The sequence below is a fragment of the Pinus tabuliformis genome, chromosome J (assembly GCF_031772625.1).
Source record: "Pinus tabuliformis cultivar Carrire ecotype Pingquan chromosome J, CPIR1, whole genome shotgun sequence".
In the NCBI taxonomy this organism is placed as follows: Eukaryota; Viridiplantae; Streptophyta; class Pinopsida; order Pinales; family Pinaceae; genus Pinus; species Pinus tabuliformis.
Window position 1 is genome coordinate 257,166,963 of NC_142295.1, and position 27,053 is coordinate 257,194,015.

A 27,053-nucleotide genomic window follows, 5' to 3' on the forward strand; every position below is an offset into this window, starting at 1 on the left:
TCCAACACAAGTGGAATTTCTGAATTTGGTGGCCATTTGCCCCTCCAAAATTGCAATCTCCCAAGACTGTTTCCTGTGTGTCAAAAAGGTGGCAGAAAGTCATTTTTTGCTTGTTTTTTGACCTTCTGGAGGCTCAAAATTTGATGAAATCTCTTGGTAATTGCTGAGCAGGTGTATCTTTGCATGAAAAATCCAAAAATGCTGAGTTTTCCCAAAATGGAGTTGCCCATCGAAAGGGTCGCGCGCGGCACGCGACGTGTTGGGGAAGAAAACCTGTGTTTGGCACAAAAAGTTCACAATTGACAAAATTTTCTCCAAATTTCTTGAATTTTGGGCTGGGAGTCCCCAATCAAGTACCATGCTCAGTCAAAAAGGCTTTGGCCAAAATTTGGAGTGGATCGGGCCTTTTCCGTCGTTTTAGTGCCTTGGCCAACCTCCTTGGATCTGGCGATTGTAATTTTGACATTTCTCTAAAACCATGACACCTGTGTAAAAAGTGAAGGAGGTTTTTATTCTTTGGCATGTTGTGGACAAAAACCTCTCTCAGTTTTCCAAAATTCATCTTTGATTGCTCTGAAACATCTTTTAAGTGAAACTTATCCCGATGTGTGAAACAAGGAATTTTGTCGAAATGAAGCGAAATGAAGGGGATAAGAGGCTTCTAAATTCTTGGGGAAATTTTTGGAAGTAGGGAGGGATGTTAGGAAGCAGGGGAAAGTGGAATCGTGGAGATCGAGTGAGGGGAAGGGGTCCAAAAGGGCAAAACACAGGCCCAACCTAGAAAATTGCCAGGTTGTAGCTAGAAACTAGGGTTTGTGCGAAAATGAGGAATTTGGGGAATCTCAGTGATGGGAAGCATTTCGTAAGGTACTTTAAGGATAGGGGAAGCTGTATGAACATCAGGATACAAGTTTTGCAGATGATTTGACCGTCCAAGAGAAATTAGCTTCAAAACCCTAAGAGAGGAAAATGACCTTACTTAGGCACAACTAAAGCATGGACAAGGTGTAAGATGACTCATTAGACACTGAGATGATAATGAAAACACTATGAATGATGATAGACTCAGCTGAATAGTGACATAGATTGGAATTTGGGCAACTTTGAAAAGAGTGAGATCAAACCCTAGACCTAATGCCTAGTGACCAAATTTTGTTTGAAGACTCACTGAAATGACAAAATTTGACCTTGACACTTCAAAATCACTTTCTAAGAGCACGTTTGATCACTGGAGGAAGGCTGGAAAGACTGACACTAACATTGGCTCCAATGGGGATGGTAGCTCCTTGGAGGTGCCAAGAACCATAGATCTCTGTAAGAGCTAGACAGTGCGTTCATCCATTGGGCAATGGAGTCAAAAACTCAAGCTGCAATGCATGACTGAAAACTGATGACTTGACAACACAAATTGACTCTTACTCAACTAAAAAAAACTGACTCAATACTTAAACACAACTGACCAACTGAAAATGATGCTCAAAGTGGAGCTTATTCATCAAAACCTACTCTAACAGTTTCATTCATCACCTGATCAAGTGAAATGAAACAACCAATGCAACCAAGTAAGTATCCCATCTGCTGTTCGAATTCTCCGCAAGTGCTCACTTATGACCAACAAGAGAGAACTACTGAAAGGCAACTCCCATGACAACTTGGAAACAGATCCGTTGAATGATATGAATTCTCTATCCGCCTCCAAAAACAATGCATAAGGATCTTGAAATTCAAACACACTGGAACTTTGCTCATCTAATGGATTACTTCTCTTTTCCTCATACCATGAATGCAAACTTTGATCTGAACCTTGTGACGAGACCTCTGCTGAAAATGAGAAAGAAACCGGCTGCTGGATCAAATTCATATCAACACATGTTTCAAGCTCACATGTAGTCAATGGAGAAAGACTTTGACTGCAAACTTCATCCAAAACATCAGCTATTGGATCATGAAAAACTTGAAAAGACTGTTGTAATGTATCCATTGAAAATGTATGACATCCTTCTAGCTTTTCATCTTTTTCTTGAGAGATTCTACGAAGATTCTGCCTTATAAACTGAAATGCTTCGAAACAAAAGGGTATAGAATCTTCCTGCATCATCAAATCATGTATTTCGTCTTCCACAGCTTCATCTGTAATCTTCCCTTCAATTTCATTTGGTGGCTGCAAATCTAATGCTATAGGTTGCTCAAGAATTTTGTTATCTGTCTCATCCTCAACATTAACACTGAGAGATTGCTGATTTGTTATAGGCTGTACATTTGAAGATTTACTATGCAATCTACCCTTCAAAAACTGAAATGATTCAAAACAAAATGGTATGGAGTCACCTTGAATCATTAAATCATGTGTGTCCACTTCCAAGTCTTCAGCTGCAACTTGACAATCAATGGCTTTCGGGGGTTGCAAATCTGAATATGAGAAGTCTTGAACAAAATTTTCATTGCTCTCAAGATGGTCCAAATCAAGACTTGGTGACATTTGATTTCTGATTACATGGTAGTTATCTCTGATGAACTGAAACGAATCAAAACAAAAAGGCAAAGATCCTTCACTTACTTCAAACTTTGCTGCACTTTCCTCGTCAATGTCATAGCTGATATGTGATGGCTGAATATTGTATTCAAGCTGCTAAAAATGAACTTTTTCCCCCCACAAACTAGCTACTGATTTGTCTGCAAGATTAGATTCTGTTTGGAGAACATAATCATCATCATACTGATCAAACTGAGGTAAGTCATTGGTATAAAACATATCATCAAGCATGCAGGTCATATCAACAGTTCTTTCTTCGCCAAGGTGATCTACAAAACAATCATTATCAGATCTATGACAACTAGGATAAGAAACAAAATGCTTTGGATCAACAACTTGTTCTTCTTCAATCAGCGAGCCATGAGCATGAACATCATAAGCATTTCTTGCGGTGATCTTGTCCATCATCTTTTCCACTGCACTTACCAAACTGTCAAGCTTCACCTCTAGAGATGTTGATTTTTCCGGATCTGTGTTTTTCATCTCTTCTTCTTTCAACCTTGCCCTTTGGATCAGCAGATGAGCCTCTACATTTACTGCACTGTTTTGCATCTCGTGAAGTGTTGCAATATTCCTTTCTCTCAGCTGAAACTCCATCTCCGGATCAAAGGCACCCGGATAGTGCAAGAGAGCAGATTTAGGAGAAGGTCTTATATCAACTGACATCGAATAATAAACTTGGTTAAATCTGGCTGAAAATTGTTGTACTGTCTCCCCTGGCAATCTTTTCAGCTGGTTATACTCTTCTACAATCAAGAAAAGGTTCTGCCCGATCATCCACCTATCGAGAAAAACTTTGATGAACTGCCAGAAATTTGAGATGCTTGCATCAAGAAGGGTTTTGAACCAACTCTTCACTTTGGCGAGCAAAGAAAGAGCAAAAAGCCTAATACTAACATCTTCATCATCAACTTCAAAAAGGTCAAGAAAAGACTCAAAATTCTGCACATGTTGCTCAGCGTTGACATTCTTACTTTCACCATCAAACCTCGGCAAGTATAGATCATAGTTTTTGGGGAAAGCACGGAGAACCGAAGGTAAAACAAGAGGTTTATATCGATCTGGAATTTTACAAGGTGTAGGGGTATGTATAGCAGGTATAGAATCAGTCTTGGTCTCTTGAGGTTCATCAATTTGAAGATGGTCATCACAAAATTCGGAAAAAGGAACCTGATCAAGCTCAAAGGCATGCAAATCTTTGGTTTTCACACTTTTCAAAGGGAAGGAGTCAAATGCAGGCCTGGGATCTTTTCTCAAGCATAGTATACTTTGCAACGCAGTCTTGACATTCTTGGGAAAAGAGAAGAAATAATTTATGACAAAGAACAAAATGTCTTGGATGAAATTCCAACTTGAGTACCTGATCTGTCCATGTTGTCCTTTCATGTTTTTGCTGGTCGGGATCATCCTCCAGTGGAGTCTTTGGATCTGATCTCGAAAATGATTTAGAGTCACCAGGTGAATGATTTCAGCCTTTCAAGTGTCTGATCGTTGTCCACCGTCAACAATCAGATCTGAACTTGATACATGTACTGGGGTAATTAACAAGTTAGATGTCACATTTACAAGCTAGACCAGAGATTGACTGAAGCAGCGTTTATCTACTTCCGCTAATGCAAAGCAAAAGCTTTTCGAAGGCTACCTGGCATAACTTCAGGCTCCGTCTGTAGCTTATAAAACAAAGGACATCAACAAGCAAACCATTTGTTCTCCCCAGTATGGTCGCCAATATGTTAGCGCTTGAAATTTCACCTCAGGCTGAAAAAGGTAAACTCCAAGGCAACATCAAACCACTTAGCCTCGTAGCTAGCCCTACGGGGCAGGAGAGGGCTCTCTCCAGTCTATCTTGGCAAAGATCTTCAACGGGCAGAGATAACCAATAAAGAACACTGATTTTAGGCTAGTAAACTGATAAAAAGGTTTGATTTGGGATTTTTAGGGTTTTGGTGGAAAATTGGGGAAAGGCAATTTTGGGTGCGGGGATTGGACACAGTTTTCGCAGGGTGTTCTTTGGGGCAAGGTAGGAGACTGTACTGATGCCTTTGAATTAAGTGAATGAATAGGAATGACCGGTGAGGAGCTAAAGAGAGCAAGTAAACACCTTGAGTTCTCCTTAAACAGATGAAAACATTGATATTAAGCAAACTTAAAAGCAGAGCATGGCAATCATGAATTCTACTTTAACACTTCATTTGCCTAATTTGCAGAAGGAAAAGTAAGAAGATGATTCACATAACAAACTTACAAGTACAAAGAGAAACACACCATCAATACATGTAACCACAGGAATCCCAAAAAGGACTGCAAAACCCTGGTCTTTCTTCCTTTGCCAAAATTGCAGAGATACAATGAGTAATACAATAGAAGCTTTCTCCCTCAAGAGTCCAACCATGAAAATGACCAAGAAAGTACATAATATAGGCAATCTAACATATTTCCTTGCCTCTAGGGGTCAAGCTCACTATCCTAGGAGTTGTTTCAACCAATTCTAAACTGAGCACTGAAAACTAGGCAGTCAAAACAACTTGCCTCTATAAGCTAGGAAACCAATTCATTCATTAAATTTTTGCCTATCTCATGAATGAATCTTCTAGAAGAGATAAATAAGTGTCAAAATATCATAAAATTACATCATTTACAACAAGGAGGATCAAAATCTACTCCAAAAAGTCAAATCCATTCAAAACTGCGTTTTGCTGAGTTGTAGGTGAGTTTCTGTGAAAACTGCCCAACACGTCGCGCCCTGATCCTGAACACGTCGCACGCCTTTGGAGCTTCTTTTGAGGCACTTTCTGGTGTCCCAATGAGGCAAAAGTGGGCTTGTTGGAAAGGTCTGGATGTCTACTTTCCAACCCAAGTGGAATTTCTGAATTTGGTGGCCATTTGCCCCTCCAAAATTGCAATCTCCCAAGACTGCTTCCTGTGTGTCAAAAAGGTGGAAAAAAGTCATTTTTGCTTCTTTTTTTACCTTCTGGAGGCTCAAAATTTGATGAAATCTCTTGGTAATTGCTGACCAGGTGTATCTTTGCATGAAAAATCCAAAAATGATGAGTTTTACCAAAATGGAGTTGCCCATCGAAAGGGTCGCGCGCGGCACGCGACGTGTTGGGGAAGAAAACCTGTGTTTTGCACAAAAAATTCACAATTGACAAAATTTTCTCCAAATTTCTTGAATTTTGGGCTGGGAGTCCCCAATCAAGTACCATGCTCAGTCAAAAAGGCTTTGGCCAAAATTTGGAGTGGATCGGGCCTTTTCCGTCGTTTTAGTGCCTTGGCCAACCTCCTTGGATCTGGCGATTGTAATTTTGACATTTCTCTAAAACCATGACACCTGTGTAAAAAGTGAAGGATGTTTTTATTCTTTGGCATGTTGTGGACAAAAAACTCTCTCAGTTTTCCAAAATTCATCTTTGATTGCTCTGAAACATCTTTTGAGTGAAACTTATCCCGATGTGTGAAACAAGGAATTTTGTCGAAATGAAGCGAAATGAAGGGGATAAGAGGCTTCTAAATTCTTGGGGAAATTTTTGGAAGTAGGGAGGGATGTTAGGAAGCAGGGGAAAGTGGAATCGTGGAGATCGAGTGACGGGAAGGGGTCCAAAAGGGCAAAACACAGGCCCAACCTAGAAAATTGCCAGGTTGTAGCTAGAAACTAGGGTTTGTGCGAAAATGAGGAATTTGGGGAATCTCAGTGATGGGAAGCATTTCGTAAGGTACTTTAAGGATAGGGGAAGCTGTATGAACATCAGGATACAAGTTTTGCCGATGATTTGACCGTCCAAGAGAAATTAGCTTCAAAACCCTAAGAGAGGAAAATGACCTTACCTAGGCACAACTGAAGCATGGACAAGGTGTAAGATGACTCATTAGACACTGAGATGATAATGAAAACCCTATGAATGATGATAGACTCAGCTGAATAGTGACATAGATTGGCATTTGGGCAACTTTGAAAAGAGTGAGAGCAAACCCTAGACCTAATGCCTAGTGACCAAATTTTGTTTGAAGACTCACTGAAATGACAAAATTTGACCTTGACACTTCAAAATCACTTTGTAAGAGCACGTTTGATCACTGGAGGAAGGCTGGAAAGACTGACACTAACAGTATGTATGGTAAAAACGGATAAATACCTGGATTGCAGAGGTATAACTGCGAATTTGTAGGTCGAATGGCGGACTACCGAGCGCGACGTTGGACTTTCTTGGCTGGGTGATGGGCTAACTGCTCGAACAGTCGACTAGACGTGCTTTGCATGCAGCACAGTTTGTAGAAAATTGGGGCGAAAATGACATTTTATCGTTTATTTAACGAAAATCGATTTGGCAGGTATTTTTGGCATTTATTGAGCGGATGACGTCAGCATGATGGGACATCTTGTGGCGTAGCGGAGGGTACGAGATGCTGACGTGGCAGTGAGGTGGCAGATGGTCAACAGGAAGGCGGTAAGTGGTTTACCCCGGATTGCTAATGGGCTAAAGTGGTTTCGGACAGGAGGGCCGCGAGCAGCGCGAGAGTGTGACATGCATCCTGGTACGGGCGGCGATACCGCCAATTCCCCGGACGTTAAAGTGCAGTGGTGGAGGGGGTCGCAAAATGATCTACAGTTGTTGGATCTGGGGCCGTTGATCTGACGGTTGGCGCTTAACGGAGGTGATAGATGATTTAAGGGGCGGGACCCATGTAATAAATATTAATAAATCATATCGGGGTTGTGTTGATTGGTTGGTGGGGTGTTTTAGTTAGGTTATTAATTAACGTGGGGTTAATTAATCCCTCATGTGCGCGGGGAATGGTTATTATAAGGTTTCAAATAAACCTATAATTCCATTTAAAACAACGATATATGGCTATAGTTTAGCCGGGGGCGGGAATAATAAAGTTTTGGGGTTTTGCATATATTAATATAATACGGGAAAGGGGAATAAGTATAGGGAGTTTATACAATAATGTTAATAGTTAATATGAGAAATGATATAAAAACAAGCGCTAAGTTATAAAGTTTAAAAACTTAGGCTTAAGGAAAAAAAAAAAGTTTCTATGTGATTTTGTACAATTTCCTAAGTAAAAAGGGTTTTACTTAGGCTTTTTATGAAATGGGATGGAGTGATTTGGTGATATTAAGCAGATCTCAATATCTCTGGGGGGAGATTAGTAAGTGATTTGGGAAAGGAATGAAAGGGAGTTAGTCATGCCTCGCTTGGGCTGCATCAAAATATAAAATTGCCATGGTGCTTATGATAACGGTAAGACGAACATTTTGAGAGATAAAATCAATCATAAGTATGCTTCTGCAATACCAAAACTGCCTACCCAACCTAGTGTATCTAACATTTTTTCTTCTTTTTCCATGGGTGCACTTGGACTAGCAAACCCTTTTCATCTTTTCTTTTCTTTACATGATAATCCTATCTAAATCTGCACTTATTTCTTCCAAGGGCTCATATTAAACAGTTGAGCTCTTTTGCTTCTCAACCTATCTACCTATCTACCAAGATTAAACAGTTTGGACAGATTTCTATTCTCTATCTCTAAAACAGGAAATTCAAACATGAACTGGCCAAGATTAAGCTATTTGGCCATTCATCAACTGTGATAAAAAGTTCAACAAGTTGTACATGATGCTTTATTTACTGAAAATGAAATAGTAGTGGCATTTGGACTTGCACACTTTCCTGGTCTTTTTATTTAGGGTTCATCTCTTTCACTTTTTTGACCAACTTATTCTTTTCACCCTTTGATTTTTCTTTTAGGGTATACCCTCTTTACATTTTTTAATTTTTTGATTTTTTCATAATATGGAAAACCTTTACAACCAGAAAAGGAATGAACATATTGCAGAGCTAACCAAGTTAATCATGAAATATGACGCCTATTGATATAGGAGCATAACGGTATCGATGGCTTTTCTCTCATAAAAAAATTGTCACTTAGGCTATTTTTACGGATGAAATGATAGCACATTACGAGGATACAAAAAGCAACACCTTTTTTAGCCAATTGATAAATCTCAAACAAAAGGGTTCAATGATGGAGCACATTGAGGACTTCCAAAAATTGAATATAAGGGTAAAAGATATTCCAAAGGAGCATAGGATTGATGTGTTCATAGGGACTTTAAAAGATAACATCCAACATGAGGTTTGCCTTTGGGAACCAAATTCATTAGAGAAGGCATTTAAGTTGGCAAAAAAAATGGAAAGCAAAATTATGGCAACAAGGAAGCCTACCATTCACAATCATAAATATGGAAGTGTTACTACCCCTAGCCATCCACAACCTACAAGGTTGACACCAGAACAATTGGAAGAAAAAAGAGCAAAAGGGCTTTGTTACAGTTGTGATAGCAAATACACTAAAGGTCATAAGTGTGCAGAGAAGAAATTATTTTACATAGATTGTGAAGAGGAGGAAGAAAAGGAACAAAGAATGTCAAAAGAAGAAGATATACACCAGGAACATACCCTAGAAAAAGAAGAAATGAATCCGACCATATCTTGTAAAGCATTGGCTGGAATTACCACTCAAACTATCAAGATAGAAGGGCATATCAAGAAGAAAAAGGTAATAGTGTTGATTGATTTGGGAAGTACCCATAATTTTATTCATTGTAAGATAGCCAAGGAATTGAATTGCTTCCTATATCTAGCACCAGAGTTTCAAGTGATGGTTGCAAGTGGAGGAACCATAAATTGCTCAGGAAAGTGCCATAATATCAAGCTATCCATGGGAGAATATGTATTGAATATCCCAATGCTTTCCATTCCAATGGGTGGTGCTAATGTTGTACTAGGAGTCCAATGGCTACAATCCTTAGATACAATTAGCTTTTAATTTTCAAGAACTTTTCATGAAATTCTCTTCAGAAGGAAAGGAAGTTGAATTAAGAGGTATCGCAGGGAAACCGGGAAAGATAATAAGCTCTAATGGAATGAAAAAGCTTCTAAAGAAAGAACAACGAGGCATAATTGCACAATTATGCTCACTAGAGGTTCCCACATCGAAATTATCCATTTCTCTAGATCTCCAAAAAGTCTTGGACAATCATTCCAAGGTATTTGAGATTCCCAAAGGCCTCCCACCTATTCGTGGTCATGATCATGCTATTAATTTGATTCCAGGAACTGTTGCTCCAAACATCAGGCCTTACAGATATCCCTATGTCCAAAAGAGTGAAATTGAATGTATGGTTGCAGAAATGCTAGAGGTTGGTATAATTCAACCTAGTCAAAGTTCTTTCTCAACTCCAGTAGTATTGGTTCACAAGAAGGATGGATCATGGCACATGTGTCCACATTATAGGGAGCTCAACAAGCTCACTATTAAAGATAAATTTCCCATTCCTGTCATTGATGAATTATTGGATGAATTGCATGGATCAATTTACTTCACCAAGTTGGATCTTCATTCAGGATATCATCAAATCAGAATGAAGACTAAAGGCATTCCAAAAACAACATTTAGAACTCATGAGGGTCATTATGAATTTTTGGTCATGCCTTTTGGCCTTACTAATGCACCTTCTACATTTGAAGGTTTGATGAATTCCATTTTCAAACCCTTCCTTACAAAATTTGCGTTAGTATTTTTTGATGATATACTAATCTACAACAAGTCTTGGAAGGATCACATCCAACATGTTGACATGGTGCTCAAACTATTGGAGGAGAAACAATTATATGCCAAAATATCCAAATGTTTCTTTGGAGTACAAGAGGTGGAATATCTGGGTCATATTGTATCTCATGAAGGTGTTAAGGTAGACCCTAGCAAAATTAAAACCATTAAGGAATGGAAAATCCCCACATCTATAAAGCATCTACGAGGATTTCTCAGGTTAACAGGGTATTATCACAAGTTTGTTAAGAATTATGGGAGGATAGCAGCACCTCTAACAACATTATTGAAGAAAGATGCATTTTCATGGACTCCAAAAGCAACGAAGGCCTTTGAACATCTTAAAGTGGCAATGTGCCAAGCACCAGTCTTAGCTGCATTGGACTTCACAAAAACCTTTATTGTGGAATGTGATGCCTCAGGAAATGGAATTGGTGTTGTTTTAATGCAAGAAGAAAGACCCATTGCTTTCGAAAGTCATCCAATCAAAGGAAAGTATTTACACAAAGATATTTATGATAATGAAATGTTTGCAATACTACATGCACTTAAGAAATGGTGACCCTACCTAATGGGAAGACACTTCAAGGTAAAAACAGATCATGATAGTCTTAAATACTTTTTAGAAAAAACATTATCTTTAGAAGAACAGCAAAAATGGGTCACAAAAATGTTGGGTTATGACTTTGAAATCATCGACAAAAAAGGGAAGCAAAATGTTGTGGTAGATGCACTCTCAAGAAAGGATGAGGATGTGGAAGCATTTCTTTGCGTCATTTCTATTATCCAACCAGATTGGATAAAAGAAGCAAGGGATGAATGGAAGAATGATGAGGAAGTGTGGGCACTCATTCAAAAGATACAACAAGATCCCAGTACATTTGATACATTTAGCTGGAAAAATGATTCGTTATGGTACAAGGATCGGTTATACCTATGTAAGAATTCCCAACTCAAACAAAAGATTCTTAGGGAATTGCACACCTCTTCGTTAGGAGGGCACTCGGGATTTCTAAAAACCTACCACAGGGTTAAGAATTATTTTTTTTGGATGGCCTTAAATTGGATATTCAAAAGTTTGTGGCGGAATGTTTGGTTTGCCAACAAAATAAAGTTGAAACAATTAAGACCCCGGGACTACTACAACCTTTATCGATTCCAAGCCAACATTGGGAGGAGGTTTCAATGGATTTTATCACAGGTTTACCCAAGTCCGAAGGAAAGATTGTTATCATGGTGGTTTTTGACAGACTTACCAAGTATGCACACTTTTGTGCATTATCTCATCCATTTAAAGTGAGTACAATTTCTACTGCATTTATGGAAACAATTCAAAAGCTACATGGAAACCCAAAGATTATTGTAGGTGACAGAGATCCCATTTTCACTGGAAATTTTTGGACATAATTGTTTTCTTGTCTTGCTACTCAGTTAGCTCATAGCTCATCTTATCATCCTCAATCTGATGGGCAAACTGAGATAGTAAACAAATGTTTGGAAGGATATCTTCATTGCTTTGTATATGACAAACAGGCACAATGGTTCAAATGGTTGCCTCTGGTTGAATGGTGGTATAACACTTCCTTCCATGCTGCAACAAAAATGACCCGATTTATGGTACTTTATGGATATCATCCACCATCCATCACATCATATTTAAGATAAAATTCTAAGGTTCAAGCAGTGGAATATCACATCGAGCATCAACAACAAATTCTCCAACTCTTAAAGGATAACCTCACCTTGGCGCAGAATAGAATGAAACAACAAGCATATCAACATCGCAACGAAAGAATTTTTGATGTAGGTGATTGGGTATTCCTACAGCTACAACGATATAAAAAAATGTCCCTCAAGAAAGCTAAGAAGGATAATAAATTATCACCAAAGTATTATGGTCCGTACAAGGTGTTGCAAAAGATAGGTACTATGGCATACAAATTGGAGCTTCATGCAGCTTCACGAGTGCACTCAGTTTTCCATGTTTCATGCTTAAAGAAGGTTATAGGTGACAAGCTTCCAGTTCAAACAATATTGCCAGAACTTGATGAGGAAGGAAAAATCATATTGGAACCTGAAGCAGTCAAAGAAACAAGAACTCGACAACTACGAAATTAATCAATTTCAGAGTATCTCATCAAGTGGAAGAACTTACCCGTTGAAGATTCCACATGGGAGGATAAGAATTTTATACAGAAGCATCCAGAACTACTCAAGCGTTGAGGACAACACTTTTTTGAAGGAGAGGGGCATGTTAGGTCCCTATAATACTAGTGATTCCCCCATTACTATTGTCGTTGTATCCCTTATTGTTATTATTGTGCCCCTATGGTCTCCATATTGTTATTATTGTGCCCCATAGAATCCCTCTATTGTTATTTCTATGCCTTTATATTATTATTGTTAGGTCAGCTTGGTTATATTGTGACCCCTTAGACTCCTATATATTGAAAGGAGGTTTTTTCATTTGAATCATCAAAGAATTGTTCATTTGTGTAATGTAAAGGAGGTTTCCCCCTCGAAGAGGCTTATTTCTAAGGCGTTCATCTATCTTTTCTATATTTTTGTGAGTTGGTTTCATAACAGAGCAGTTTATTTGATCTACATGACGTGTAACACACACAAAAGGTACTCATTGCATCTTTATAGTTAGAACCCAATCGGTTTGTGTGGTATCAATGGCTTTGTTCTCATAAATCACTTATCACATGGAAAAATTTTATGAAGGAATTGATAGAACATTATGAGGACACACACAACAATACCTTCTTTAGCCAATTGATAAATCTCAAACAAAAGGATTTAGTTGGGGAGTACATTGAGGACTTCCAAATATTGAATGTCAAGGTAACTGATATTCCAGAGGACCATCTAACTGACGTATTCATAGGAAATTTAAAGTACAACATCCAACATGAGGCTCCCCTTTGGGAACCTAAGTCATTAGAGAATGAATTTAGGGTGGAAAGAAAATTTCAAAGAAAAATTATGGCAACAAAGAGGTTTACCACTCACAACTATAAAGATGGAAGTCTTGTCGATCCTATCCTCCCACAACCTACAAGGTTGAATCCACAACAACTAGAGGAAAAAAAGAGAAAAATGGCTTTGTTACAAATGTGATAACAAATACACTAAAGGTCATAAATGTGTTGAGAAGAAATTATTTTTCATAGATTGTGAAGAGGAGGAAGAAAAAAACAAGAAACATCAAAAGACGAAGATATACACCAAGTGCTAACCCTGGGGGTTGAAAAAGAAGAAATTAATCTGACCATATCTTGTAATGCATTAGCATAAATTAACACTCCTCAAACTATCAAGATAGAAGGATATATCTAGAAGAAAAATGTAATAGTGTTGATTGATTCAGGTAACACCCATAATTTTATTATTTATAAGATAATCAAGGATTTGAATTGCTTTCTATATCTAGCACTAGAGTGTTAAGTGATGGTTGCAAATGGATGAATTATAAATTGCTCATGGAAGTGCCATAATATCAATCTAACCACGAGGGAATATGTATTGTATAGTCCATTCCTTTCCATTCCAATGGGTGGTGCTGATGTTATATCAAGGGTCCAATGGTTACAATCTTTGGGGACAACATATTTTAATTTTCAATAAATTTTATTGAATTTTTTTTGGGAGAAAGGAAATTTAATTAAGGGTTATCCTAGGGAAACTTGGGAAGATAATCAAATATAATGGCATGATAAATATTTTGAAGAAGGAACAATGAGGGTAATTGGACAATTATGCTTACTAGATGTTCAAACATCTCAGTCATCAATTTCTCTATATCTCTAAAGAGTCCTTAACAATCATTCCAAGGTACTTGAGACTCCCAAAAGTTTCCTACCTATTCATTATCATGCTATTCACTTGATTCCAGGAAGTGTTCCTCCAAACATGTTAGGTCCCTATAATACTAGTGTACCTCCTTATTGTTATTGTTGTGCTCATGTAGCCCCCATATTGTTATTTGAGGGCCCCGTAGAAGCCCACTATTGTTAGTGTTGTGCCTTACATTAATATTGTATGTATGCTATGATTATATTGTGACCCCTTACAATCCTATGTATACCAAGGAGGTATTTTCATTTATATCATCCAAAACTTGTTCATTTATGCGATGTAAAGGAGGTTTCCCCCTTAAAGAGGCTAATTTTCATGTCGTTGATCTATCTTTTATTTTGTTTTGTGATTTGGTTGCATAAAATTTGGTATCAAAGAAAGATGTTAATGTATATGCACTTTCAAGAAAGGATGAGGATGTGGAAACATTACTCTGTTCCATTTCTATTATCTAACTTGATTGGATAACTAAAGCAAGGGATGAATGGAAGAATGACGAAGAGGTGTGGACACTCATCCAAAAGTTGCAACAAGATCCCAATACAACTGATACATTTATCTAGAAAAATGATGCATTATGGTACAAAGATCGCTTGTATATATGTAAGAATTGTCAACTCAAACAAAAGATTCTGTGACTGCTTTAGGCAATTGGTCTTTGAAATTTCGCAATTGGTCTTTGAAGGTTATCATTGACAAGATCCCAGTTCAAATAATATTGCCAGAACTTGACGAAGCAGTCACAAAAATAAGAACCCGACATCTACAAAAATGTTCAATTTCAGAGTATCTCATTAAGTGGAATAACTTACTTGCTGAATATTCCACATGGGTGGATGAGAATGTTATATAAAAGCATCCATAACTACACAAGCATTGAGGAAAACACTTTTTTGAAGGAGGGAGGCATGTTAGGTCCCTATAATACTAATGTAGCCTCCTTATTGTTATTGTTAGTGTATCCCCTTTATTGTTATTGTTGTGTCCATGTAGCCCCCATATCGTTATTTATGTGCCCCATAGAATCCCACTATTGTTAGTGTTGTGCCCTTACATTACTATTGTTATGTAGGCTCTGATTATATTGTGACCCCTTAGACTCCTATACATACCAATTAGGTCTTGTCATTTGTATCATCCATGAATTGTTCATTTATGTGATGTAAAGGAGGTTTCCCCATCGAAGAGGCTAATTTTCAAGTCGTTGATCTATCTTTTGTTTTGTTTTGTGATATGTTTGCATAAAAAAACATAAGACCTTACAAATATATCTATGCAAGGAAGAACGAAATTGAATGTGTGGTTGAATAAATGCTAGAGGAAAGTATAATTAAGCCTAGCAAAAGTTCTTTCTCTTCTGCGGTAGTATTGGTGCACAAGAAGGATGAATCACGACGTATGATTCCATATTATAGAGAGCTCAATAAGGTCACTATTAAAGATAAATTTCCCATTCCTATCATTGATGAATTGTTCGATGAACTACATGAAGTAATTTACTTTACAAAGCTATATCTTCACTCAGGATATCATCAAATTAGAATGAAGAAAAAAGACATTCTAAAAACAACATTCAGAACTCTTAAAGGTCATTATGAATTTTTTGGGCCTGCTTTTTGGCCTTACTAATGCACCTTCCACATTTCAAGGTTTGATGAATTCCATTTTCAAACCCTTCCTTAGAAAATTTGTATTTTTTTTTTTTTGATGATATACTAATCTACAACAAGTCATGGAAAGATCATGTTCAATATGTTGATAGGGTGCTCAAACTATTGGAGGAGAACCAATTGTATAAAAAACCCTCCAAGTGTTTCTTTGGGGTATATGAAGTGGAATATTTGGGTCATACTGTATATCACGAGGGTGTTAAGGTGGACCCTAATTAAATTAACCCATAAAGGAATGGAAAATCCCCACAACCTTAAGGCATATTCGAGGATTTCTCGGGTTGACAGTGTATTATCGCAAGTTTGTTAAGAATTATGGGAAAATGGTAGCAACACTAACAACATTACTGAAGAAAGATGCAATTTTTTGGACTCCAGAAGCAACTAAGTCCTGTGAACATCTTAAAGAGGCCATATGTCGAGCTCCGATCTTAGCTATACCATACATCACAAAAACATTTATTATGGAATGTGATACCTCAAGAAATGGCATTGGTGTTGTTTGAACGCAGGAAGGAAGACCCATTGCTTTTGAAAATCGTTCAATCAAGGGAAATTATTTACACAAACCCATTTATGATAAGGAAATGTTGGCAATACTACATTCTCTAAAGAAATGGAAACCTTACCTAATGGAAAGAAACTCAAGGTAAAAACAAATCATGATAGTCTTAAATACTTCTTGGAACAAATATTATGCTTATAAGAGTAGTAAAAATGGGTCACAAAGATGTTGGGTTATGACTTTGAAAGCATCTACAAAAAAGGGAAGAAAAATTTTGTTGTAGATGCACTCTAAAGAAGGGATGAGGATGTTGAAGCAGTGCTCTATGCCATTTATATTATCCAACCTGATTGGATAACTGAAGCAAATGATGAATGGAAGAATGAAGTGGAGGTGCGGACACTCATTCAAAAGTTGCAGCAAGATCCCAATGCATCTGATGCATTTATCTGGAAAAATGATTCACTATGGTATAAAGATCACTTATATCAATGTAAGAAATCATAACTCTAAAAAAAGGTTCTTTGGGGGCTTGTTGTAGGGGCTACAACAAAAGGATATTATCCCACAAATTAGGGCAAATGAAGTGACCCATATAAAAAGAGTTTATGCCTTCCATATCTAAATTCAAGCAATGACAATGGAACTAAGCAATTTTAGGAAAATAATAAAACAAAGAAATAGATAAAAAAAATTAGTAGGGGTCCCATTATTTTTCACTAAATTTTAAAGATAATGAGGTTTTGTTGTTTGGTTACAATATTGTCCTTGAATGAGACTCATATCCAAAGGCTTGAAAGCATTGGTCATATGTGGCTTAGTCATTGCTGCTAACGTAAAAGGACTAGTGAAGAGAGCTTTAAGTATAGTAGTCTTATGTGTGTTTTTACTTTTAGGAGCAATAATACCTTTCTTTCTAGGCCCTAGACTATAAAATTTTAAGTTTGAATGAGGTTATGGAGTCACCAAATGAGAAAATTAATCTAGGATTTTATATATACTCATAAAAATGATTTAAACACATGCTTTTGATCATAAGGAGGACTCAACTCCTCCCAAAAAATGGCACCAAAAAAGCTACTACAAAATCTAGCACCATAGTGCAAAGGCTCGCTAAGAAACCTAGATTGAGAGAAAAATTGGAAGAGTTATGATTGTTACCTCAACATCCATTCCCCTCACTTTTATGGTCAAATACAATACCCACAAGGGGGTCTTCTACAATATATATTAGGGAACCCAAATAGAGTTAGGCTAAATGCTCCCTAAGGGTTCTACAACAAGACTCACCCAAGGATAGGTATGTGATGATTAGGGTTTTGGGTGATTTAGGGTATAATTTTGAGAGACTAAGTTCAAATATCCCTATGGATAAATCTAGAAGGCTTAGTTTGACAAATAGAGGCTCAAATAGTTTCCTAAGCACATGAAATCAAGAAAGTACACTTTGCTTTTGTAAATCAAGGTTTCAATTAACCATTTACAACATGCTAATTTTTTATAACAAGAATAAGAACATAGCCCCAAAATCTATGATATACAAGTGAAAAATTAGGGCCAATAAATGAGTAAACAAGAGAATAAATTACACCACTCTTACTTGGTGGAAAACACAGAACAATAAGAAAAACTCTTGATGTCAACCCTAATTTAAGCCTGAAAATTGCTTGTAATACAACCACTTTTACTTATGCGAATTCTAACACCGAGACAATAATATCCAAGGTAAAAAATGCTTAAAATAAACAATTTTGTTGTAACATGACCATAATTTACCCTACAAAACATAAAATTAAAATATTCAGGGTTTTATTTGTTTTAAGGGATTAACAAAAAATATAAGACTAGTGCCTTTCTCAATTAAGGGCTAATGGAGTCTACAAGTAATTTTTTTATGGAAGAATAAAGATGGAAGCAGATTCAAAGAGCATGAAGAAGATAAACATGTATCTTCTTTCGAGATGTAAAGGGAGGAATATAAACTTAGGTTCCTCAAGATAAACTTGTTGAAAATCTTGTGCAAGAAGATCTTAGAGCCATAAAACATCAACAAAATTTTGGTTAAATTTTCATTAAACCCTAACTCATCAACAAGTACAAGATGGAAGAAGATAAATTACAATAAATTAGCACATATGATCAAAGAATCACCAATAATCATCCAATAGATATCCATCCAAAAAAATTCTTCTCCAAATGTGACAATGAATCAAAATAGATTCACCTCCCTCTATTTATATGAAGACAACCAAAAGACCTAAAATGATATTAAATAATGATAACAAGCTGGATAGGTCACATGTTGACCCCCAAAGATAGCCAACTCAATGATAAAGCACAAAAATATGCTTCAATTAATCAACATGTGTGAGTTGAATTCATTCAGAGGGTGATGTCATCATCCAAAAATGTGTATCCCTCTAAGGCCAATGTATGGATCCAAAGTTTCATCTCATCTAATGTCACGTGTCTATAAAACCTCACTAAGTCTGACATCCTCCACTAGGGTGCCCTCATCACCAATCCAAGCATCATGAAAGAGACATCATAATGCTATGCATGATGTCATCATGGACAAGAGTGTACCATCCCCTCCAAAGGGGTAAAAAATATGGAAACATTCATCAAGTAGGTGTAATGCCAATCTATGGGCATCTTTTCATTTCTGGGAAAAATATGTTCTTAAGGCAACATCCTAGCTCTGGAGGACAATTTCCTAGCTTTGGAGGGTTGTGTTCAAGGTCTTAGAGGTAGGTGGGGTGTCATCAAATGTGCCAAGGCATCCCAAGGTTAATGCTCCTCAATAAGTTTCCAACATCCTCTATCCAAGTGCACCAAGTCATAATCAAGTGGGGTTGGATGTCCTCTTTGAAGTGTTGGATAAGAATCATACAATCCCTCAAGGGAGCCCAATAATACCTGGGAGAAGCACATCTACCAATATTTATAGAATCAAATGAGGTCAACATTATTGACGCACAAACAATAAGAGTATCAAAGTGGTCCGCATTTAATGTTAAAGGCATAAAAGTACTTCACACATGCATCATCTTCAAATGCCTTCCCAACTTATGATTTGTAAATTTTTTACCATGCATGGGTATGGGAGGGTTATTACAAGACCCTATTAGGTGCTTCCAACCTTGAGGGGAGGAGCAGTTCCTAGGCCAACCCTTTCAGAAGATAGTTAGGTTATACAAACCCATTTGTCGATGCGCCATGAGTTCCTTTGTGGGGGGGTGCTTAGCAATTCCTAATTCACCTTCCTTGCCTTTGTTTTTCCAAGATCCCATATTTTCTTTTTTCTTTTCTTTAGATATATTGTCTAACAAGTTTCATTGATTATCATGTAAAAATAAGGTAACCCCTTGTTGTGGTAGGAATTTTATTACTTTACCAATATTAGGATGTTCTTAAAGAGTTCCTTTTAATTTGATAGGCATGATTAACATGGATACTCTCAAGGAGGAAAAAAAGAGGGGGTAAATCTTAGGTTATTATTTGGCTTTACTTGCTTTACATCCCTTTCCATTCTTCTACATTTTGGCATTTGCCTCATGCTCTTTTTTTTCTTACTGCTACATCAACCTCTCATAAATACAACCCCTTATTCTCATAGGACAAGGTCAACAGTGAACCAACACAAGTGACTAGAAACAGCCAATCAAAATATGGGATAATGGAGTATGGTAATCATGGAATGCTACCATAATCAATGCCTCCTATTTGTGCCCCTCTTAGACAGTGAAGGAAAGGCCTCAAGGAAGGTCACATTGGATTGGAGGAAATTGATAACCACCAAGGTGAAGCAAGGGAACAAGTGTATAACCAATAACATTCTATCATCCAATTCATCCTATGATCCATACTAGAATGCCCTTAAACATTAAATAAAAGCACTCGAACACAAAAATGGTTAATGTACCTCAAAAAGATGCCCCAACATCATCGAATGAGTAGAATAGATGAATAATGTACTAACTAGAGAGTGGATCAGAGGCATCTGAGGTTGGCTATATATGGATCCCGGTAGGATTGTTGTCTAGTAAACTACATTCAAGGAGAAATTTTTTGTCCCAAGATTACCCAAACATATGCATGGGTAACATTTATGGGTGGGAACCTATTTGAGCCTCTATTGGTCAAGCTAATTCCTCTAGATTTATCTATAGGTAACTTTAAACTCACTCTTTTGAATTTATAACATATATAACCCAAAATCCCAATCATTGCATACTTGTCCTTGGGTGAGTCTTGTTGTAAAACTCTTAGAGGGAATTTATCTTAAGCCTATTGAGTTACTTGACCCTAAGAACTACTATGGAAGCCTCCATTGTGGGGATTGTATCTAACCACATAAATGAGGGGAGTAATTGATGAGGTGACAGTGGTAACTCTCCCATTGTAGCTCTCAATCTAGGTTGCTTAGTGAGGCTTTGCACTAGGGTGCTATATTTTGTAGTAACAAGGGAGATGACGGATAAATTTAGAGAAGTTGAGTGAAGATACCCCTTTTCTCAATAATGTATGAGAATGGAATGTCAAAGTAGGGACATACTTATGTTTTATGTAAAATTTTCATCCATGATGGAAAAGAAACTTGGATTGTGGTAAAGTGAGGACAAGGTGAAATTACACATAAATTGGTGGGTGATGGATTAAAAAGGGAGATCTACATGGTTAGTTGGATTTGAATAATATTGCTAATAGATCTTAGATACACATCCAAATGGATGGGACTTGATAGATTCAACACTTACTACCATGTAAACTTGTTCCTTGCTCTTGCAAAAAGGTGCATTGGGATGATTTTAGCTTGAGGAAGGTTGATCAAAGAAGATGTTCTTGTACTTAGAAGGCTTTATTTTGGGTTTTCTTCCTCTTATTATTTGTTGTCATTTATTAAAGGGTGATGGGGAGAGGTTTGAGCCTAATAATTTTTATAGGATACCTTGTTAGGATGTTATTGTTCATGTTTAGGGATAAGGCTTTGGTATATGCTATGTTTATATTGGCTTATACAAAAACAATATAGTGGTCACAAAATTAATATATTTTGTTTTAAGTTTGTGACATTTGAATTTGCTATGTTTGTCAAATTTTGGTGCAAGTACCATTTATTTGTTTTAGGCATAGATTCATCAAGTTTTATTTCAATTGGGTGAATGAGTTTGGTTTTTATTTTAGTTTTAGTTTGTGTTGTTTCAATGACACCACCAAAACTATCTATTCTATTAGAATGGGAGAAGTTTGAGCTTGAGTTATGTTTGGGTTCAATTGTTGTGGCTTCGATTGGGATGGATTAATTCATGTTTAGTATAATTTCTAAGTTATGTTTATGTGTTGGGGGGTCTCTTTCAATGGTTTAATTTGTTAGCAATACTTGATGGTATTTAAAAATATGTGAAGAATTTATTGGCCTTCGAAATAAGAAATTGAGGCATGGAAATTTTTTCGCCATTTATAGAAAAATGTTTACTTGGTTCTCTCTCATTTTTTTTAATGTTTAAGAGGGTGGTTAAACCTAATTCATGGGGTTTGGGGACAATTTTTTTATGAATTGGTCAACTAGTTGTTCAAATATGTGTATAAAATCCTTCGAGATATCGTGAAACCAACAAAGGGTGTAGTTATTCAATGAATGGGGAAGAGTTTGAAGATCATTTCATTGTAGTTAATTAAATTTATTTAGTTGAAAGTAATGAGCTCTAAAATCTAGGTTGGGTGGTCTATTAAATTTGTAAACTTTGGGGTAGTTTAATAGAAGCCAATTTGAAAAAATGAGTGGAGAAATGGGATTGTACACATATTATGTGTTGGATGGGAAAGGATCAAGTATTAAAATTTGAAAAGGGGGATGAGTGGAATTAGGATGCCCACATAAGTTAGGATGCCTTGATGATAGGCATTGTAGGTGGGGTTGTAAGGAGGAGTTTGAAGTGGTACATTTTAATTTGAAATGAAGTTTGTATTTTCATATGGGATGAGGTTTTTGTTTTTATTGTATGGCTACAATTAGTTTGTGTTTTAAGGTTGAATTTGAAGAATATTTGTGTTTTGAAGTTGGAATTGAATAATATATATATATATATATATATATATATATATATATATATATTGAAGTCATAAATGTTTTGTTTTCATGCTAGTGTTAAACACATTTGATGTTTTCTTTTTAATATTAGGTGAGTTTCATATTTGGATGTTAAGTAAATAATGATTTCTAACCAAGGATTCGACCTCAAGGTTAAGTGAATTTTGTATGTTGAGATGGGATAAAATTTGGATTTTTGCCCGAGTTCACACCTCTGGTTTGAAGGAGTTTAAAGTTTTTAACAAGGTTAGGACCTGTTGTCGCTGCAACAACGACCCCCCAAAATTTAAGCCTAATCTAATTTTGGAGCCTACGTGAACTGTCATTCCAAGCAGCCTAGTGTTTCCATGATGTTTTCTTAACTATCGTTGTGTTTTATCTAAGTGTCGCATCCTCCTAATCCAAAGTACCTAAGTTTCTTCACCTTATCTTTGGGAGCATTTGTGTTATCTTATCTAAATATAGGAGAAGACATAACTTTTCTTGACTTAGTAACTAGCTTTGTTTGACATGCATCTCACACACAAAAGAGAGAAAAGGCACTTTCTTTGGGCAAAAGTGCACTCCAATATGACATGTAACTGCACCTTAGTTGAGCGCACTCCTTCATGATGAGAAAATGCACCCTTTTGGAGTGCACTCCTTCAGGCTCAGTGATTAGGTGCTCAATGTTTAGCTCAAAATTCAAAGTTCTCAGATTGGCTTGAAAACTGTATGGCTGCGTCCGTCTCGTCAAGGCGATTGCAACACAATTCGTTTTGTCAAAAACGGAGTCTGAATGAAGGAGAAAATGTATGTTGTTCGTTTTCCTAAACATCTGACAGAATGATGACATGGCAGTCTAGTTAGCAATGGGAATCTTCTTCAGTTTTCACCCAATGACGTTGTGACAAGTGTCACCTCCGGATTTGCCAGTGTGGTTGTGTGCAAGGGAAATTTCTTAATTGGCCTCTAAAGTGGAATTTGATTTTTTTATTTAATTAAATATTATTATATATAATTTTTTTTTATGTTATATTATATATATTTTTAATTTTTAATTAAATATTAATCATATATCAAATAATTTCGAACTATGCATTGAAATATTCGAAAGGTGCATTTAAATTTGTTATGATGGCATATATTATATGGTATTGCAAAAATAATGCGACGAGGGAGGGCGGGTTTGAACCTGTGACCTCCTCTCATAACACCCATTCCTTACCAACAAGCCACAACCACATACATTGAAAGGAGAGGTAGCGCAATATATTTAAAGCTTCATTAAAGGCCGACGACAGTGGTGGTGGGAGCCAACCCTGCGGGCCAACCCCCACCCCATGCGACCACAGACACGTGACCAAGGGCCAGCGCCAGCATTAAGTGAAATTAGTGCCATAATCAAGATTATTAGTTAATTAATCTGTTGATTAATTTGGCAGAATTTATGGCAGAGCCACCAAATCTGGAACAACCACCAAACTTGGTGGACTTAACTGGAGTCTCCCTAGATTTAGCAGAGGTTTTCTAGGAAAAACTGTTTGAGCCATAACTTACTCAATTTTCGACCAAATTGAGATTAGAAAGAATTGTTTTTAGCTAATTTGGACCTTCTAAACACATTGGTGTAGGCATTGAGAGCCATAGAGTTTTGTAAACAACATTTTTTTTCATATTGATATAATACATAGGCCCAATCCATGGAAGCTGGACCAAGGAGATGTAGCCCAGGAGGGGTGAAATCCTTCATCAAAACATTGTGTTAATGTTTCTCTTTAATGGTTTGGTTTATTGTACATGATTGGTGTTCATTATTAGTTTTTGAACCTATTTTTCTCATGAATGTCTTGTTTAACTTAAGGAAATTTACTTGTTTGTAAGTACCAGCAACTAAGGAAACCTTAGCTCAAAAAGGAAGAAGCAAGGACATGTTTATTAATCTGTAATTTTTATTAGTAAAGAAAAACTAATCATACAAATATAGATCAAGTTGGTATCAAAGCTCAAGGTTGAATTGCTTGATCTCTTGAGTTTGTGCAATTAGGGTTTTAATGGTTGCAAAATTGTGATGCTTACAAGGTTAAAGTTGCGGAGAGGAGAAGGGAAGCTATTGGTTGCAACTCCCGAGGTAATTCCCAAAAGAATAAGAGCCACAAGGCCACAATCTTCACCACCAAAAGTTCCAAATCCAACTGCACTTGAAGCTCCTCAAGTTTTACCTTCAATTGAGATTGAAGAGATATAATCAGTACAAATTTTTGAGCATGAATCCATAGCCATTATGCCTAGAGAGAGCTTGGAGGTCCCTCTTTAGAAGAGGAAGAATTCAAGAAAGATTTCTACACTTTGACTGAGATGGTCAAAGTACTCAATGAAGAGAGGAACACCATAATGGTTGGAGAGAGTTCTAAACCTCCACATGGAGAAGGAAGCTCAGAGGACAAAAGAGATGAGAAGAAGGATTCCAAAGGGAATGGTGGAAATCCACCTCCATCTCCACCATCCTCATCATCTTCACCATCTCACAGAACATCATCTTCCACTACCATAATTGCCCATACTCATTCCAAAACCCCAAAAGGAAAAACTTCATTACTGAAATTGGACATAAAATTCAAACTTCCCATGTATAATGGAGAAGTGAATGCAAAAAAATTAGACAATTGGATTCGATAGTTGGAGGTGTATTGCAAAATTCAGAACCTTCAAGAAGACAACATAAAGATCCAGTTGGCTTCAATGAGGCTAGAAGGAGCTTCAAGAGTTTGGTGGGAAGCAAAGACTCAAGAGGAAATAAGAATCCATGGTAATATATCCATCACTTGGGTTGAGTTAGTTTCTGCAATTAAAATACAATTTTATCCTTTAGCCTATATGCAAAAAGCCATTATGAGTTGGCAGAATTTTAGGCAGCTTAAAGGCTAAACAGTCCAAGATTATACAAAGGAGATTAGGAAAAGGGCTTTGTCATTAGGAGTGAATTTGACTTCTCAAGATACATTGTTGAAATATATTGGGGGTTTACATTCCTATCTGAGACATACTATTCTTATTTTCAATCCAACTAATCTGGATGAAGTATGTGTGCAAGCCACACATCTTGAATCTAGAGGAAAGAACACTTATGAAGAGGATAGTAATAAAAGGCCACCTAAGGGTAAGGAGAAAGAGAAAGGAGGAAAATGGAAGGGAAAGAAAAATGTGAGTGTGAAGAAAGAAGGGGATAAAATCACATGCAAACATTGTTCCAAAGAGGGGCATGATGAAGCCCACTGCCGGAAAATGCATCCAGAAATGAGACCAAATAAGTTCAACAATAAAGGGAAATAGAAAACCACTTCTATCACTCAAGAAGATTTAGGTTTTGAATCAAGTGATGGAAACAAAATCACTGTCACGGGAATCAAAGGAAAACAAGATATTGCAAGCACTGGTTCACAAAACTGTAACACTAGAGACGAATTGATGTATTCCATGTTAGGGTCATATCTAAACACATCAATATTGATACACTCTTTGATAGTGGGTCACAAGCGAATCTAATCTTTGAAGACTTAGTCAAAAGATTGAATCTTCAAACTGTACCTCACCATAAACCACACCCTTTGGGATGGATAACAAGAGACACTAGTTTACATGTTACAAGAAAATGTTTGTTTAAGTTTGCAATCACTGCAAATTTTGTTGACGAAGTAGAGTTAGATGTGGTATGCTTGATATTTCAAGTGTGGTGTTGGGTAGTCCATATTTGTATGACCGGAAAGCAATATTTTACTGCCATGAAAGCAAGTATCACTTGTTCAAGGATGGTGTGGAGTACATAGCGAGAGCCCATCACAAAAAACCGAACATTTCTTTGGTTAATGCATGGGAGGCAAAAAGACTAGTGAATTCAGGTAAAAGTTTAGTACTTCTCATGTTCAAGCCAAATGATGATATTGTTTATGAAAATGTTGTTGCATGTAATGCAAGTTTCATTTCTAATTTGGTTGGTTCAGTTTATTAGAGTGATGAAGTATTTCAGGTTGTGAAAGAATCGTCCTTCAAGGAGAAAGAAACTTCACATGAAATATATTTGCAGCAAGAGGTTTCTCTATGTGATGTTAGCATGCAAGGGTTGACAAAATTCCAAAGTGTAGAGACACCAATGCAATGCAAAAGTTTGTTGAAAAATGGGCTCATTCAATATACATAACACCAAACAAGAATGGTTTGTATGGATTTTAATGTTGTATGTTCTTTGTAGCACTTCTATTACATACATGTATTTGAGTTATGGCAAAAAAGAGTCATTTCTTGAAGAAATTGTCCACTTGGGTGACATAAACATGTTTAGAAAGTTTTCTTATGCACATGTCATCTATGAAGGAAAATTGTTTGATGTTTTGAAGATATCAAAGTACAAGTTGGGTTTCACTTCTTTGATGCATTTGGGCCATGATGTTGGAGGAGGTAAGTTGAAGGCAAGCCTCTCCAAGTTGGATGCCATTGTTGATTGGTCAACACCCAAGATCGTCATTTTGATAAGAGGTTTGTTGGGAGCAGCCCAATGTTGGAGGAGAGTTTTTGTTGACATTTCTTCTTTCGAATCTCCTTGGCATGCATTGTCATGTGTGTGCAAAGTCTTCCAGTGGGGAGGCAAACAGAAAGAGGCATGTGTTACTTCAAACCAAAAGATCAGTTCAATTTCTTTTTATGCTCTTTCAAACTTGAAAGGTTCATTTGAATTTCAGGTTTATGCAATCAACTTCACCATCTTATTTTATTCAGAAGATTTCCATGGTGTAAAGA